The sequence below is a fragment of the Geotrypetes seraphini genome, chromosome 2 (assembly GCF_902459505.1).
Source record: "Geotrypetes seraphini chromosome 2, aGeoSer1.1, whole genome shotgun sequence".
Classification (NCBI taxonomy): Eukaryota; Metazoa; Chordata; class Amphibia; order Gymnophiona; family Dermophiidae; genus Geotrypetes; species Geotrypetes seraphini.
In genome coordinates, this window is record NC_047085.1 from 36,432,725 (window position 1) to 36,445,017 (window position 12,293).

Here is a 12,293-nt window from a genome sequence, read left to right on the forward strand (position 1 = left end):
TCATCAATCATCTCTCAAACCAATACCAGACCAAAGACACAACTGACAAGTACACAACAAAAGGGAGAAGATGGGGGAAAGGAGAAACAATACAATCACAGTACAAAGTCACACTATCACAAATCAACCACCAGAAGCACGAACGCACGGGAGTCTAAAGGAGACAAAATAATGGTTTTTTAAAGATCCTTATATACTCTCGACGCCGATGTAGCGTCTGACGTCATAACCGTTAGAATTTTGAAATCTGTTTGCACAGTCATTGGGTGTGCATAGATCAAATACACCTGTAGATACTTGCAATAATTACCCCTTGTCAAAGCTTGTACCTATAGCCATTTCTGGAGACTCCCATTCCCAAGTCCCCAACATAGCTCAGTGCTTAAAAGCACTTGCATGTATATTCCAAAGCTGAAGGGTTCAAGTCCTGACTAAGGTTACCAAAGACATAATATTCTTTTTTTTTTCCACCCACCCAAACATGCATAGGTAAGCTCAAATATGTGAACCCAATCTTCATTTCTTTAATTTGTCATTGTGTTTGGTGGACGTAAGCTTTTAAGCGTTCTGCTGTACTTTTTTATATAACAGCGATATCGGCGTACTGTACAGTATTTCTGTAGCGCGGAGCGGCTGCTGCAAGCACGCCCAAGCGGCACAAATACGTCATCGCGGTTTTTTGCGTTCTGACGTCATAGAATCGTCCGTTCTTCATACGCAGTTATTTCTCATAAAATGGCTGCCAGAAGACAGCCAAATTTTACCACACAGGACACCAGGCTGCTAGCCAGGCTGTTTCTCTCCCGGGAGCACCACTATTTTGTAGTGCCTGGCCATCGCAGGTCATACCTGCAATTCAGGGAGTCATGGAGCCGCCTGACCCGGCGGTACAATCGCAGAGCCTCCTGTCCCAGGGAAGTAAGTATTCCAAGTTAGGCCCTCACAAATAATCATGTAAAATGTAATGATGGAAACCTGTCTCAATCAAATTGTTCATGTTTTGTGTGTAAATTTTGATTCCTTTTAAAAACTACAATTGTGCATAATAAATCTTTTACATTGAATACTGAAATTAAAGCACATCCCAAAGGAGCAGTAGTAGGATTTCAAATGACAAATTCAGCTCCTAGAAGGCATCTATTCCATTCACAACATGCACACAACTAATTTTTGGGTCACAAGCTTCACATTTGTAATCGAAACATCTTGACATCAACTTTGCCAAAGTGCTGCTATGTCATTTCAAATACCTTAAACTCAATCTGCTATGTCATTTCAAATACCTTAAACTCAATCTGCTGGTCTAGGGAGATAGTGGCATGACGTTTAAAGTGACAGCGTCAGTACCCTGACGTCAGGGGTTTCAAGCCACGCTGCTCCTTCTGACCAAACTATTTTATTGCCCCTGCTGCATGATTGTAAGCTCACCAGGACATGCTGTAATGTGGGGCAGTGCTGATAGGCTACAGCCTCAGCACCCTGGGGTTGTGAGTTCAATCCCACCTCCTCCTTGTGATGCTGTCCATGTCACCTCACACCCCCCCTCCCCTCCCCCCCACTGTCCCAGGTACAGTAGAGAGATAGCGATGCCTCCAGCACAGAAAGGGGAAATGCTGGAGTACGTGAATAAATTCATGTAAAACATGTGGCAGAAGGGGGTGGAGGCAGACAGCAAAGCGGATAGGGGCTCTTGGAGGGCAGTGTACTCCATTTTTATGTGCTTATAGAGGTCAATACTTAAGTAAACATGTTATGCCATAGTGCTAGATGGCACTCATCATATCCCTCCCTCTCTGTTCTTTCTCTCTCTCTCTCTATTATCCAGGTTGAGGATCTCAGGAAAAGGGGGCGACTGCTGAGGCGCCAGGAGCCGGCCTTCCTTGAGGGGGTGAGGGAGGAATTGCGCGCTGAAGCCGGTGAGTAATGAGTCCAGCGTGTGTTTCTTTGTGATCAGCCTACCAGAATAAATAGATGAAAATGCTTGAGTAGCTGTAAACCATTCTTAATCATAAAATCTGCAGTAAAGCTGCTATTGTGATATCATGTCACAATGGCTTTATGGTGTTCTACTTGCCTCACTTACTTACGCTACATTTTGATGTTGACAGTGGAGTAGGTGCTTTGCATCCTGTTATTAGCATTTGAAGAAAATAACGTAGTAAATAATGTCATGTTCAAAAGTGTTGTGGACATATCTGACTGTATCCTATTTCTCTCTTGTCAAGCAGCAGCGCAGGCACCCCCTCAGGAGGCCCCGCAGGTGATGGAGGGAGCCCCACCCTGGTCCTCGGCAGAGGAGGAAGAGGAGATGGAGGAGGAAGAGGAGGAGATAGAGGAGGAGATAGAGGCGGAGATGGAGGAGGAGATGGAGGAGGAGGAGGAGGCCTGGCAGCCCTCAGGACCACCCACACCACCACTGCCCCCTGGACCTCCACCACTGCCCCCACCACTGCCCCCTGGACTGCCTGCCCCACCACTGCCCCCTGGACCCCCACCGCCTGCCCCACCACTACCTCCAGGACCACCACCACCATCCCCTGTTGGACCTTCCCCTTCCCCCACCCATAGCCCTTCCCCTCACTCTCCTGCCCTTCCTGTTCCCATCCCACCCCCTTTCCTTGCTGTTCCCCCCCAGGAGCAGCCCGACCAGCCTCAGGAGGGGGTGGCCAGGGAGATGGCGGCCTACTCTGCCATCTTGGAGGAGGTGCAGGTATTGAGAGGGTGTGTGGAGAGGATGGAACATGCCCTCTTGCGGCTGATAGCCGAAAGAGGGCATGGTGCCAGCAGCCATACACCCTCTCAATGACTGCACCTCTTCCGCCCCCCTCGCCTGAGGTAGCTCAAGCTACTCTTGGGGGGCACCCCACCCTCTTTCCCTGCGTTATATGTTGTTACATATGTAAATAGTTTTTTTAAAGAGTTGACATTTTTAAATGTTTTAATAATTCCATAAAAATATTGGTTTATATTTACTTTAAACTTTCCTGTGTGGTTTTAGCCTTGTAGCATCATCAGCTTAGTGGACAGAGTCCAAGGTAGATAGGGGTTCAGGAGGGACTGCTGAATGGGCCCTTTTCACTATAACAACAAGGTGACATATAGAAAGTTTGACAATCTTTATTGGGGTCTGTCATTCATTCTATTACCTGCTAGCCACTCTGATGTCAAATCATTGCAGAATCTAGGAAAAAAGCAAGTGAATGCAAGGGTATATGCAACTGTAGGTAGATGACGACATCTCAGCTATGATGTGCAAAGTAAGCCAGTCCCTGTTCCAAAGTAAATGGCTACATAAGGAAGAGAATATAAGTCACTGTGGTAGATTTGTTGTTAAGGAATAGGGTTATTTCTAGTAAGAGTTGGCTCCACACCAGGAGAATCCAAATGAGACATGTGGGTTTTTCTTCCTTTCAATGAAGGTGATGGAAGTAAAGGCCAGATCCCTCAATCTATCCTCCTGGTTCTTGAGCTACACTATTTTGGTAAAGCAGGTGTGGAAACCACAAAGATGCTCACAGCTGCACTGCTCTCAGTACTATAAAAACTCCATCTGACAATACTGCAGTTGCCTGTGTAAGACACCTGAAAACTGAAAAGAGGAGAAGCTGGTTTACACAACGTTCACAAACAGGGGGGTTCAACCCCCAAGGTCCTCCCTTCCCTGAAGCAATGTGTTAACCTCATATATGTTGAGCTGCTTAGATGTCACCGTGGTATAGGTGTTAAGGCAATAACCTTAACTTGCTGATGGTGTGGGTTAGTATCACCTGTAATCCTCCACTGCTACTGTTTAGAACTCATGCGAGGGAATAGACTAACTGAAAACAAAAAGTTTGTGTGCATATAACAGCAGGAATGCGTGCCATGGTGTTCTATGAGGCCAACAATATCAATTTACTATTGTTCCTGAAAGTCATCAAGGATACCTGTGTGAAGAGAACAATAGAAGTGTGAAACATTTATTTCACTCATCAGAAGAGTGACTCAAGTGAAGAATAGTAGAGTAAGCAAATAAAGGTTACCATATATATTCTCACCTACAACTGTTTGGCTAGGTGCAAACTGGTGTGCTGAGCTGCTGCTCTGGTCTGAAATGAAGAATAGAGAGAAACTGTTAACAAAGACCTATGTCTCCTAAATTAAACACTGAAGTTGTGGCAGAACACACACCTAGAAGTAACAGAGCTGCTAACATACCTTTAGACTCCTTATTAAAAATGGCAGCCATTAGCCACTCATTAGGAGTTTTCCACCTGAACCATGTTGATTGGATATCCATTGAATGGCAGTGTTCCCCCCCCCAACATACCCGACCTATTCTTATCAATGAGTTAGTACACAGAACCATTCCTCACCTGATTTTAATTTGCCTGTAATTTGATTCTACAAAGAATTAACTTTAACTCTGAGTAAACCCTCTCAGATGTATGAACACATCCATTTTACTTACATATCCATTTGTGTACCAGCAAAATATATACCAGCATGGTCTTTATCAGTCTTCTCAGTCATTTTTATCAGCCCTGTGGAATGGAGAGTAGGAGATATCAGAAATAAAATAACTAGTATAAACAATAGCACACAATGAAAGGCCATAAAGAGAAGTCAGTTTTTGTTGGTTGGTTTCTTTAGTTCTATGATAGTTCAAAGTAGCTTACAAAATATCATTCTCACCTGGACTTACTATCTGAGCTGCTTCTAGAAAAGATAAAACAACATATTAGAATGGCCAGTATTAATGGCTCTGTGGAATAGAGGGAAATGGGAGGCAGAGATAGGGAAAGAAATGTAAAAGACTAAGACAGAGTAAAGTCTCAAACATCTGCATAAGCAATAGGATAGAATAGAAAGGAAACACTGCTCACCTGGACCTTCTTATACCCATGCACGCCTATGTAGCGTGTGACGTCATCATAGCAGGAAAACTTTCTCTATGCCTATTGGGCGCCGTTCGGGTGCGGTTCCTTAGCCCGCTTCCTAACCACGCCCATCACACCTCATTGGTTGTTGTACAGGGGGTGTGTTTGAACGTGTTCTACAAGTAGCCTGAAAAGATGGCTACACCTTGCAACATGGCTTCAAAGCGAAAATCGAATTTCTTGCATGGAGAGTTGCAGATCCTTGTGGCCCAAGTTGGGGCCAACTATGATTCCCTCTTTGGGAGGGAAGCTGATAGGATTGGGATAGAAGGCCAGCATGCTATCTGGAGAAGAATCTGCAGTGACATAGATGCTGTACACCATCAGGGCCGTGATATAGAGGCTCTGAAAAAACGGTGGCGTGCCCTGCGGAGAGAGGTCCGGCGGAAGCAGGAACGAATTAATGCGCAGGGTCCTTGCGGCAACCTCCAGCTGACTGTCCTGGAGAGTGAGGTGATGGACATAGTGGGTCCTGGAATAGGTCCTGTTGTGGGAGCCATTGATACTTCCCTGGGGCACCAAGGTAAGATCACTTTACATAGAAGCCATTGACTTGTTGGTGTTTTTACTCATATTTTATATCTTTCTAAACTACAACAGTACTATACAACCAATGCAATTCATAGTAATATAATAAAAGCCATTGCCTGTTTTGATACTCTTGGAAGCCTAACATGTGGAATACGTTGCTAATGTTCCATATGTTAGCCTGCATAATACCTTGTAAATGACCAGATGTACAGTATTGTGACCTGTGATGCAATTCAAATGATGTTCTCAGATGTTACCGCTTTCAACTAATACCAATGTGTATTTTCTTGTCTTTTTGCAGAGGCGTCCCATCCTCCTTCTGCTGCTGATAGGGATGAAGGGGATGAGGAGGAGGAGGAGGAAGCAGTGGCAGGCACATCATACGCCACCCCTCCTCCTCGGAACACTCATGCACAAGCTGCACCGGCGCCCCCCCTTCATCCCCATGATGACAACAGGGCAGTAGAGGAGGGGGAAGAGTTGGAGGAGGAAGAAGAGGTGGATGAGGTTGGAGCCCTGGGGGAGGAAGATTTCCATCAGGGTGATGAGCTGGAGGCCCCCCCTGATGAGCTCCACCGTCAATTGGTGGAGGTGGGTGACCACCTCCACCAAAGACAAACTTTGCTCATCAGGGAGGTGGCTGAGATAAAAGAAGCCACACATGTAATGAACCAGCACCTGGCCTCCCTGGTGGCTGAGCAGTCTGCAACACGTGCTGTGCAGACTGCAATCCTGGAAGAGCAGGCAGGGACTCGCCGGGCGCTGGAGAACATGTGTGGCATTCTTTCACAACTTCTCCCCCAGCTCATCACCCAGACTGCCTCCCATGGGGATCCTGGACCTCAATCCACCTCCCAGACCTCCTCCAGCCAGGCTCCCACCACGCAAGGTTCCCCCCCGGCCACCCGTGGCCGGAGTCGAGGCCGTGGCCGGGGAAAGGGAAAAGGAAAGGACCCCCATTAGGACCCACTATGTCCTCTGAACACTCCCAGGCCAGTCATGCCGCATGGACCCTGGGGCTCCGCTGGACCTCCTCTGCATGTACACCCACAGCCTCTATATCACGGTTCAGTCACTGCAGATCTTTCATCCAGATAGCATCCTGGCCTGAGTGCCAATCTTCATCAGCTTCAACTCCCATCGAGGGCATCATAGTTGGATAATAACTATTACACCCTTCCAAGGATCTGTAGCTCTCCAGGAGCCATGTTGCCGACTTCATCTTAAGGTGCAACCCGTTGCATCTGTTGGCAGCCTGGACATTTGCCTGACTTCATCTTAAGGTTGCAACCCGTTGCCATCTGTTGGCAGCCTGGACATTTGCCTGACTTCATCTTAAGGTGCACCCGTTGCCATCTGTTGGCAGCCTGGACATTTGCCTGACTTCATCCTTGTCACAGGAAATGAAATACTTTTTTCTTTGAACCAGGAAGCATTTAATTATGAATTGCACACAGCACAGCGGGTTCTCTGAAGAAGCCTCCTTGCCAAAACGCGTCTGAACCCTGCCGGACCATCGCTGTATGGACTTTGAAGTTAGTTTGCTTGCACTTTTTGAAACTATATTTTTTTGAATCATTGAATACTCACCTATGTTATGGACATGCTAAACAGAATGAAGCACTTTCAATGACCAATCTCTTTAGGGGTTTGTTCCCCATCCTGAGTTTTTTCTATTCCATCCGTGGATTCTGAGCACCATCTGAGTTAAATAAGGTATTAAATACTTCTTCAGGCTTGTTCCCTTTTGTTTTTTGTGGTTGCATCCTATATTATGCATATTTCCATCTATTATGTACAACGCAAGTCAATGGATATATGTTTTACAATAAAATCCATCAAATAAATGAAACATATATAGCTGACAGTGTGTTTGTGTTTCAGCTTATATTGTATTCGTTAGGTGCTTCCCAGAGCTACATTGCTGTATCATGTGGTTTACAGAGGTATGTCCCAACAGTGTCATGAACGACCACTAGGCCAGTTAAGGGTTTGAGGATACCCGTAATGGATATGCATCGTGGTAGATTTGATGGCTGACACCTCCATTAGATGCAGGTCTCTCATGCATGCTCATTAGCGCTATCCCTTACAATTCCTCTTATCCCACCTTTTCACAACCTAGCTCCCTATGCATCAACATCTGTCCCTCTCTTTTGTTATTTTCCTTGATGCATACCAGGGGAGGGGAGGAGAGGGCTGGAACCTACATGCCATCTCTCCATTCCACCTCAAAACCTAGTGTTACTCCCTAATCTCCTTCCATCCCAGTGGCAACCTTTCACCCTTTCTGTTTGCAAATACCCTTGCATCCCTAATCTCTCCTTGCCTCCATGACATCCTCCACCTCTTGCTTTTATCTTTTCTCATTCAAGACTACTATCCAGCATATCTCTGCTCCCCCCCTCCCCCAAGTCTGCCCATATCTAGACACCTCTCCTGCATTCAAGTTAAGAATCTCATTAATATGTATCCCATCTGGTGCAGTAGCTGCCTTGGTTGATGACATATTTCCCATATTTAAACAAAGGTTCCCATCCATTCCACATGGAGTTAATTGAAAGTTGTAGGCCCCCTCTGCTCTTTCTTTTTGGTGTACTCTGCTAATATGGAAAATGGAGGTGGGGCAGACAATGACATTATGAAAGCAGGGAGAGTGGTGGGTGTGGGCATCTGTGTGTAACCTGACCTGGCCCCTTCTTTTCCCTAACAATTTATTCCCCTCCACACTTAACACAAAATTTAAGTCCCCAACAATCCCTCACACCAACACCCAGAAAAATCCATAAACTAAGGAAATACAGATAATGGGGGTGGGGAGGAGTGTCAAAGGCAGAAGGGAGTATAAAGGAGAACAGGCAAGTCATAGCACAAAGTTTCATCATTGAGGAAACGGAACATCACAAACACAAACTCACATGAGGGGGTCTTACATAGGCAAAATGGCTGTGCCAAAGCTTTCTATATACTAAGCACGCCTTCGTAGCGGCGAACGTCATAGGAACCGTTAGAATTCAAATCTAATTGGATGTGCATTGGATGTGGTTTTGCAATATACAGCTGTAGTGACGTTGTAGTCATTTCCTTCACATCTCTAAGCTCTATGTTCTAAACAAAGTTACCTCTATAGCTCTATGCCTTAAGGCATTGCTTTTTTCATCTTCCATACATCAGGGGGTTCAAGTCTTGAGTAAGGTTAGCAAATAGGTTATATTCATTTCTCTGCAGGACACCTGGTACTCTTTAGCCTTCCCTTTACATATCAATATTTTGCTTCAGCTTTTATTATGTGCAGCCCATTGTCTAATAGTTAATGCAACCTGTTCTCTCTCATGCTGAACACCCTCCCCCCACCAAAAACATCCCCCCCTAACTGGATCATTGTTCAACACCTGTCCAAGCCCTCTGAAGTTTGATTTAACTCATAGCTGTTGCCCAATGCCTATATTGCATCAAAAGAAACACATTCTACTAGAATGGCTTGCAGTTAGGAGCAATTGAAAATATCTCATGCACATGTGGCTGCAGAATGCTGAGGAGAAACACCAATTCCACCACTTCTCAGAACTGTTAGGATGGAAGGAAACAAAAGTGAACAACAAACAGCACTGCAATCGGCTCTCTTTTGAAAGCAAAGAAAAACCAGCACACATTATCAGCACTTAAAAAGAGAATAAACAGATACACACCTTAACATTCCAGCTTCCCTCATTGCAAAATGGAGGTGTTCAGTTGCACAAAACTGACCTCATTGTGACCTCATCAATCTGCATCTTCAAAGTAATATGCCACAATTAAAAGACGTGGTGGGTGTTGAACCCACAACCTCTGGATGTTAGCAGCACAGGCTGGGCTCCTAACCGATAGAGCTACAGCTGCTTGACTGAGCTGTCCGTGCTTCATTAGGTATCATATCAGGATGAACTCAAATAAGTTTAAGCAAAGGAATGCGTAAAGATTTGGAACGTTTTCAAGTAGAAAACAAATATGAAATATGTATTAAAGAATTGCAGCACAAATAACGCCTAAACGGAACAGATTTTTTACAGTCCTATATGCATTAGTACAGTGCTTAGAATGAAGATTAGCGTGTAAGAAAAATGGAGCTCCACCTCACATGCATTCAAGCACACTTGGGAATATGGGTTTGGGGCTCAGTGAAAGCAGCGCTTTTAACCATTGAGCTACCACTCTTTTGTGTCAGCCTATTATGACATTATAGCTAACTCCTATTCCCTTAGCACTTCACTAAGATATGATATGACAAGGGAACCAGAGGAATTGGAGCTGTGGGTCAGTGAGGAAAGGCACTCTCTACCAATCGTCCGGCCTTTGAGGGTTCAAATCCCAGCCTGTATTTTACTTGTGGCGTATCTGCCTTCCAGGTGCACTTTGATGATGCTTTCCACTTCTTATAGGAGTTGAATATAACATTTCTCCATTTAAACATGGCATACGTTGTTAGTTTTTATCGTGGTAAAGTATACATTTCTGAAATGGTGAAGAAACAATAATATACAACGGCAGGAAGCGGTATAAGAAAATCCAAACTGCTATAAGCACAAGAAAGCATTTGTAGCTCAACACGCTAATGCTCCTTTTCTGAGCTTTGCCATCTAAAACTCCCCGGTTCGACTCCCACCTTTGCTCATTTTAATAAGGTCCTAGTTTTTTCCTATTAGATCTTATAACATTTCCCTTTGCAGGCAAACCTATTTTCAACTTACCATGGCTCGGACATCCTAAGCAGTGATGAGAGCACATTAACCAGGCGATCCACAAATGTCATCTTGCTGTCAGAGGAAAGGTTTCTCTCATCACTGCTTAGGATGTCCGAGCCATGGTAAGTTGAAAATAGGTTTGCCTGCAAAGGGAAATGTTATAAGATCTAATAGGAAAAAACTAGGACCTTATTAAAATGAGCAAAGGTGGGAGTCGAACCGGGGAGTTTTAGATGGCAAAGCTCAGAAAAGGAGCATTAGCGTGTTGAGCTACAAATGCTTTCTTGTGCTTATAGCAGTTTGGATTTTTCTTATACCGCTTCCTGCCGTTGTATATTATTGTTTCTTCACCATTTCAGAAATGTATACTTTACCACGATAAAAACTAACAACGTATGCCATGTTTAAATGGAGAAATGTTATATTCAACTCCTATAAGAAGTGGAAAGCATCATCAAAGTGCACCTGGAAGGCAGATACGCCACAAGTAAAATACAGGCTGGGATTTGAACCCCTCAAAGGCCGGACGATTGGTAGAGAGTGCCTTTCCTCACTGACCCACAGCTCCCAATTCCTCTGGTTCCCTTGTCATATCATATCTTAGTGAAGTGCTAAGGGAATAGGAGTTTAGCTATAATGTCATAATAGGCTGACACAAAAGAGTGGTAGCTCAATGGTTAAAAGCGCTGCTTTCACTGAGCCCCAAACCCATATTCCCAAGTGTGCTTGAATGCATGTGAGGTGGAGCTCCATTTTTCTTACACGCTAATCTTCATTCTAAGCACTGTACTAATGCATATAGGACTGTAAAAAATCTGTTCCGTTTAGGCGTTATTTGTGCTGCAATTCTTTAATACATATTTCATATTTGTTTTCTACTTGAAAACGTTCCAATCTTTACGCATTCCTTTGCTTAACTTATTTGAGTTCATCCTGATATGATACCTAATGAAGCACGGACAGCTCAGTCAAGCAGCTGTAGCTCTATCGGTTAGGAGCCCAGCCTGTGCTGCTAACATCCAGAGGTTGTGGGTTCAACACCCACCACGGTCTTTTTAATTGTGGCATATTACTTTGAAGATGCAGATTGATGAGGTCACAATGAGGTCAGTTTTGTGCAACTGAACACCTCCATTTTGCAATGAGGGAAGCTGGAATGTTAAGGTGTGTATCTGTTTATTCTCTTTTTAAGTGCTGATAATGTGTGCTGGTTTTTCTTTGCTTTCAAAGAGAGCCGATTGCAGTGCTGTTTGTTGAGACAAAAAAGGGGGTTGTAAAAGCCATGTAAACATTATATTATGGTTTGGGCTGAAATGTGGTTTGTTATCAATGCAATATAATGTGTTCCATTGTATGGTGTCATTATATTTATTAGGACAGAGAAAATATGAAAACTACCTATTGAAATTCACTATTTGAATTATTGATGAAAACACACAGTGGACGTCTGCCTCGCGTGTAACAAAGAGCCGCAATTACGATAGTTGAAACGGCATTGAAATCCAAGTTAGACCAGGGTTTCTTACGTCTATATAATTCACGAGATTTAGACACACAGGTTCGTCCAGGTAGCGCCTATCCAGCGTCCCCGCGTGGGCACGCCCATGGAACGCCCATGGAACGCCCACGTCCAGAGTTGCAGACGGGACTATGCTTTCGATAGACGTTAGTTCGTTATGTACTACCTAGGGACGTCTATTGTGTCGTTCATTACCCAATTAACATTATTAAGACCTTAACTCCGTGATTATTCACTTATATCCGACGTCCAAAGCACGCCTAAGTTAACGCAGTAATAGAGAATTTAGGCCTTAATGTATTTTGAAAATGAATAAAGAATTAATAATAACAACAAAAAAATTGTTAATAATTCAAGGTTTCCAAGTATCAATAAAATACTATTGTCCTTACAATATCTGGGTAACTTGATACCTTACAGATGCGACCAGAGCCTCAACGGAGCTTTCCATAACCTGGCAAATGCCGGTTTTTGGAAAGTCCGTCCATAAGCCCAGACAGTCCTCTAAAAAGAGGACATGTTCGGGTTTTTCCCGGACGTTTGGTAACCCTAAGGTACTATCTCTGTGACATGGTTCTAAATTGAAAACAACAAACTTTTACA